Source organism: Myodes glareolus, chromosome 4 (genome assembly GCF_982192425.1).
Source record: "Myodes glareolus chromosome 4, mMyoGla1.1, whole genome shotgun sequence".
In the NCBI taxonomy this organism is placed as follows: domain Eukaryota; kingdom Metazoa; phylum Chordata; class Mammalia; order Rodentia; family Cricetidae; genus Myodes; species Myodes glareolus.
Window position 1 is genome coordinate 100,657,405 of NC_142029.1, and position 6,542 is coordinate 100,663,946.

The following is a 6,542-nucleotide window of genomic DNA, read 5'->3' on the forward strand; positions in this document are numbered from 1 at the left end:
TCATCTACCTATCAATCATCTATCTATCCAGCTATCATCTATCTATCAATCGTTTATCTATCTATCTATCTATCTATCTATCTATCTATCTATCATCTATCTATCTGGTTCTATTTCTGTGAAGATCCTAGACCAATACATCAGTGTTTTAAAAAATATTTTTTATAAAATTGGCATCTCCGGCTTTTCTCAGAAAACTAGAGGAGTTGGCAGATCAGGGTCTGCTTTCTGGAAGAGCAGCTGGGAAGCAGAGGACCCTAACAAGCATAGAGTTCTGCCACCGCACACAGTAACCAAAGGCTGCCCTGTGCTTGGGTGCCAGCGGTTCCTAGGTCTGGCCTAAAGGTGAGAGATTCGGGACAAACCAATGGTCCCTAGCCTGGACCTCACGAGTCAGAACGGTTCCATTGCTGGTGTCAAAGTAAGGGGGCTGGGCTGGTGGGGAGGAGATGGGACAGCCCTCTTTGCTCCTCAGTCATCCCAAATGACTGGTCCTTTACCTTGCCTCATTTATCTCATTCACTGAATCCCATGTAGACGATGATAAATTCTGTCACCCAGAAAATGACAAATCAAAGTGTCTCAGCTTTGAGGAGGCTCTAGGCCTGTGCATGGGGTAGCCTGAGGGAAGATGGATTTCCCCAGTGATTAAAAAGTATCTTTCTTTAGGAGGTGAGATCCAAAAGTCGTGTGTCAGAAGTCAGATCTTCAGATCCTGCCAAGAACCAAAAAAGAGAAAATCATAATGCAAACAGTAGAGAGGCTGGAGTGAGGGGGGAGGGATACGAGAACCACAGCAAAGCCTCACAAGAGGTCTCTTGTCCTTCTTGCAGCTCCACCCCCACCGCCCTGCCAAGGCCTGGGCCCCTCTTCTGCTAAGCTCCTCCGGACTGTGACAGTTTCAGACCCTTTGGTGGCTGAGGGCCAAGAATCCCCTCGAGAGGACACAAAGAGGATAGCTTTGGTGGGAGGCTTGGAGGTGTGGAGCAGGGTGGAGAGCTGGACCGGGGATGAACAGAATGGGAGGCTGGGAGGAGGGCAAGAAGGTATCTGGAGCCCAGAAGACAGGCTGTTGTCCAGACTGAGTGGGAGGTCGGACCAGGAGCTCACTGGGGCTTCTGTAGAGTGCCTTGGACTGATAGAGCGAATCCCTCAGCTCCCAGCTACAAGTAAGTACTTGTAGATAGGTTATAGACCTGAAATGCCACTAAGTCCCCCGACTCCCTGGGAGAGCCAGGACACAGGTATAAACCAGTATTCTGAGTTCTCAGAGACTGCAACCATGATGCAGGTTGGCTACCCCAAAATCCATCTCCAGGTGAAGGGGGGTGGTGGTGGTTCAGGGCCTCACCCCAGCAGGCTGAGCACTCTACCGCTGAGCTACCCCAACCTCCAAGTTCACCTTTTCAAAGGCTGAGTGGTAAAGGTGATTCTGACGGTATCTGTGCACACAGGCGGAGATTTCTGGCACGCTTTTCTAGTTTTCAAAATCGTCTTGTTCATACCTATTTCCACAACGATTTTTTAACCAGATTATAACCACCGCCTTCTCCATGGATCTTTGGTTTTATTTACTGTGGTTTCGGCTACCCATAGTCAACTGTGGTCTGAAAATCCCAGAAATGAGCGATTTGTAAGTTATAGATAACTCTCCTTGCAGCCTCTTACTATAATAGTTCTAGTTTATATGTAATTATGGCTATTCTCACAGTGTGCCTTATTTACAAATTAAAATATAATAGATGTATATTCACGACAGCCAAGATGTGGAGTCAGCCTAGATGTGTGCCAGCAGACAAATGGTAAAGAAAATGTAGCCTGTGTGTGTCTGGGATTTTATTCAGATGTAAAGAATGAAATGTCATTGGCTGGAAAACGGACGCAATTCAAGATAATTACGTTAAGTAAAACAAGCTAGACTTAAATGGGGCTCGGAACTGAAGTAAGCTAGTGCGAGACCAGAGGATTATGGAACGGAATCTGGGAACTACGAACACATCTGAAGAATGCACCCTAGGGCCCTGTGGGCTCTGGCTGGAGGCAGATTCTGACTTGGTGGTTGAAGGAGGGTGTGAGGGTCTGAGGAATGGGGGGGGGGCAGTAACCATGCAGCCAGCTTGCTGCAGTGGGGAGGAAGGACTTGAATTAGCATAACAGGCACCATGGTGAGGCTGGGAGTGAGTGATGAAGTCCTGAAGAGGGGTTAGGTCCTCACTGGAGTAAGAGCACCATGTCACGAAGTAGGCTCTGGCGGTTGCCTTCCTTTTGTGTGTGCGTTCATGGACTTTCACCTTCTTGCATGTTGTAAGAACCTCAGAGATGTCAACCATTCTGTGGTCTTTTCCTACAGCCACGGAAAGGGGCTAAGACAGAGAACCCATGCACGGGGTTGGCTTCTGCGCTCCTACCCTTTTGGCGTTCACTAATTTCAGAGCTGATTGCAGAACCACGTGGAATAAATCACGAAGTGAGCGTTAGTAATTTCATGAAAATAGTTCGACTCAGAGTCTGGTGTGTGGGCAAAGCTTCTCAAACGTTTCGTGTTTGTCAGGTTTATTGAGCAAAAGTCATACGGCGTTGAACACCACTTTGAAAGCACAGTGAGGGTCTGCAGTTCGGAGGCTGTGTGCCTGCTTTTCACACGTGAAGCCCTGGTTGGGCCCCAGGTCTAGATCATTGAACTGTCTGTCCACTTTCTTTTTTCCAGTGTTGGGGATTAGACCTCACTGCCTCTCACAGGTTGGATTCCACGAAGCCGTACCCCCAAGTCCTGGCTCAGTGAGTTCTGACAATATTTAGTCACGTGAGAGCCACAAGCCAAGAGCTGGAGTGTTTCCTGCGGTCTACGTATTTCCTCATCTCTTTTCTGTCAGTATCCTCTCTGCACCACTGCGTCCCGGGAAGTCACGGATCGGATTTCTGTTCTTAAGAAGGGTGGCATTCCCTTGAACACCACATCAATGTTAAAATCGAGTCTGCCTTCTTCTTACCATAATGCTTTTGGGAGTTATTTGTGTTGTTCTTTTTTTATCGCCAAGAAGTGGTGTAGGACATCCACAAAGAGCGCCGCTAGTGTGGCTCAGCGCGGATAATGCAGCCACCGTCTGTGCGTGTAGGACTTTGTGTGGACGCTGTTTTCGTTTCTCGGGAGTAAATACCCATGGGACTGCTGGGGCACGAGGTAACTGGCCCTTAGCTTTACTGAAAGTTGACTTGGAGTTTTCCAAAAAGCCTCAGTGTGTCCCTTGGATCGCCAGTATTTTAAACATTTCTCCTTCGAGCATACGGTGGTTTTAATTAGCATATTTGGATAACTCATTATTTCAAACACCATTTTATGTATTTTCTTGCTGTTCACTCTTGGTATAAGAGCTGTTTAGATTTTCGTTTATTTTTTGGCATGTGTCTGTGTATGTGGTGTTGGCGTATGTATATATACATATATATGTGTGTAGTTGCATGTGTCCATGTGTACACGTGTGCATGTGTGTGTGAAGGCAACAGAAGAATCTCCTTCAGTTGCTTTCCACATTATTCAGTGATGCAGGTTTCTCTGTTGAACCCAGAGTTCACTGATACGGCTAGTGAGACAGCCAGCTTGCTCTGGTGACTATGGAATGAGAGGTGGGCCACTACGCTCACCCACTTGGGTACTGGTGTGATCAACTCACTGAGTCATCTCCCCAGATGCTTTCATCAAAACTTTGAAGTTAGATTCCTGGGCTTACTGTGTTGTAAGCAAGCTCCCATCTTCACTTACTCTTTCTCAACAGGTTGTTTTTCCAATACTGGAAATCAACTCCAGGGCTCCACTCGTGTCAGGCAAGCCCTCGGCCATTGGCATGCACCCCTAGCCCTTCTCTCAATATAGTTTTAAAAATTGCATTTATTTACTTATTGGGAAGACGGGCATGTCATGTGTCGAGGTCAGAGACCAGATTGGGGACGCCTATCCCTTATTTTTGCACACGGGTCTTGGGAAGTTGAACTCGGGTCGTCAGGCTTTTGGCAAATGTCTTTATCCCTGAGCCATCTTGCTAGCCCTCAATGTTTTTTATTATTGCTCCACCAAAAGTCTTACTTTTTCCTAATGCCTTCCCACCCCATGGATATGCACGTGCACATGTGTGTGTGTGTGTGTGTGTGTGTGTGTGTTGCATTGGTTTATGTGATCATAGAGACTGGCACGTTCACACTTATAGTGTGATCTATCTGGTAGGCTCAGGGCCCGGGAGAGCCATTACTGATTAAGCTCCAGGGAGAGGAGGTTGGCTTGTAGTTCTCTTAGGGCCTCTGCTCGTTGGATAAGACCCATCTGCACGTGGAGGGCTGTGTGGAGGACTTCCTAGTGGGGGAACGTGGTTTCTCTACATTCATTTGGGCTTGATTTGTTTCTTTCAACTGTGTTTTATATTTTTCAGTATACAAATTCTCATAGAAGATATTACTATACTTATTATACATCTATAACTGTTTTGTGTTTTTTAAGCTATTATAAATATTCTTTGTAAAGTCTTTATTTGTTTATCTTTAGTGGGGGGCTGTAACACCCGATTCTGCGTTACTCCCTTGGTACAGTTCGCGTGCCTCTGTACCATCGTGAGTCTGGGCAAAGGCCTGGAGATTGAAAGAAACACACAAGAGACCTGGGTCATTCGAAAGGAGATCAGCCGAATGCCGCTTTATTCAATTTAGGGGAAAACCTATATACCTGGTTGCCGCATAAGGGTATCCTCCCAGGCAGGTGGGATTAGGCTGCTACATAAGGATTTCCTCCCAGGCAGGTGGGAAATTACCATACCAAAGATGAAACAATGCCCTTTAGCTAATCACCAGGCTAGGGCAGAGGGAGCACAGGAGCAAACAGGATGCTTAGCTGGCTGACCAGAAACTGTCCTCAATATGTACTCCAAGAAGCAAGGGTAGACCAGGCCCTACAGGGGGCAGTACTTTGACACATAGTCTCCTATAATCCAGGTTGGACTTGACATCACTATGTTGCTGAGGATGACCTTGAACTCAGACCCTCTGCCATTACCTCCCCAGAGATGGGGTTATAGGCCTTGCGTTACTGTATCCAAAATTAGAATTTTGATTTTTAATTTTTCATTTATGATTTTTGTATTGTATTCTTGAGCCGTGTTTAACACTAAAGTAACAGGTTAGTCTAGTAGCTTTCTGGTGAGTTCTACTGAAGTTGTGAAAAGGTGTATATCATCATCATACTGGACAAGTAATGCCCTTACTTCTTCAGAATATTTATTATTTTATATATATACACACACACATTGTGTGTGTGTGTGTGTGTGTGTGTGTGTGTGTGAGTGTGTGTGTGTATCCTCATTGCACTGGCGAGGACTGTTAGTGCTCTACTTGACTGAGAGTTATTTAGTACAGCTGCACTGTTACCGTGTCTGTGTGTGGCTACTCCCTGAAGAAAATCTCTCTCCCACCCCACCATCATTATCTACATACAGCGTCTTAGGGAGGGGTGGAGTGTCTTGATCCCCTCCCCTTCCATGATGGGATGTTGACGGGCCCAAATGGTGTCTTACTTGGAGGCTGGAAGTTCCCCTGTGGGCCTTGGTTTCCACTGGGTTTCCAGCTCACTGAATGCAGATCTGACCTGGTCTCTTTGCTGCAGTCTCTCGACATGCTGTTTGTTTGCTAAGCTTCGGTCAGTGATCCTGGCAACCCTTGGTATGAAGTTTTCAAGAGTGCACTTCACAGAGGCTCCTAGGCCACTGAGCCACCATGGCAGCTGGGTCTTTATGAAAAAGTGTTGTCTTGTTTCTGCTGGGTTGGCTACCAGTGCTGAGCACTCAGAGACAAGTGTTGGGGGGCCTCTGCCTCTCTTTCTGCGATTGCTGCTTCTGCCCTGGGTGTAGCTTTTATTCCACTAGTTTAGTGTGTTCATTGCTTTCCTGGTGGCTGATTTTCAGCTTTCCCATAGAGACCCTGAGACTCCATCAGACCATGCTTGAGGATTTATTGCTTCTATTGAAAACTTCTTGTATGTTTGTCTTCTCTGGTTTGACAGTGCTGGGTGCATGCCAGGTGAGCTGCATCCCCAGCCCAGCTCCATGTGTGGTTTTCTATCAGTGCAAGCTTATCTTCAAAGTGAGTTCAAAGTACATACTCTCTTCTCTGTAGGTGTATGGGATTTTTCCTTAAGCTCTGAGCAGAATCCACCAGAAAAGCCATCTGGGCTAAAGTTATAGTTGAAGCTATGAATCAAATTTCTTTAGTGATTATGTGGAAAGTTTTCTATTTCTTATGAAATAAGCATTAGAGGTTTATATCTTTTTTCATTTTTAAAATAATATTTTTATTCTTCGAAAATTTCCTATTTATACAATATATTTTGACCATACTTGGATTAACCTTTTGTATTTGCAGCAGACTTAGGACTTTCGGTTTTGCTTGTTTGCTATTTGTGTAATGATGACTACATTATATATATTATTTATATATATATATATTGATTTTTATTGAACTCTACATTAGAAGTTAGTATCTTTTAAGACATTTTTCAATCATAT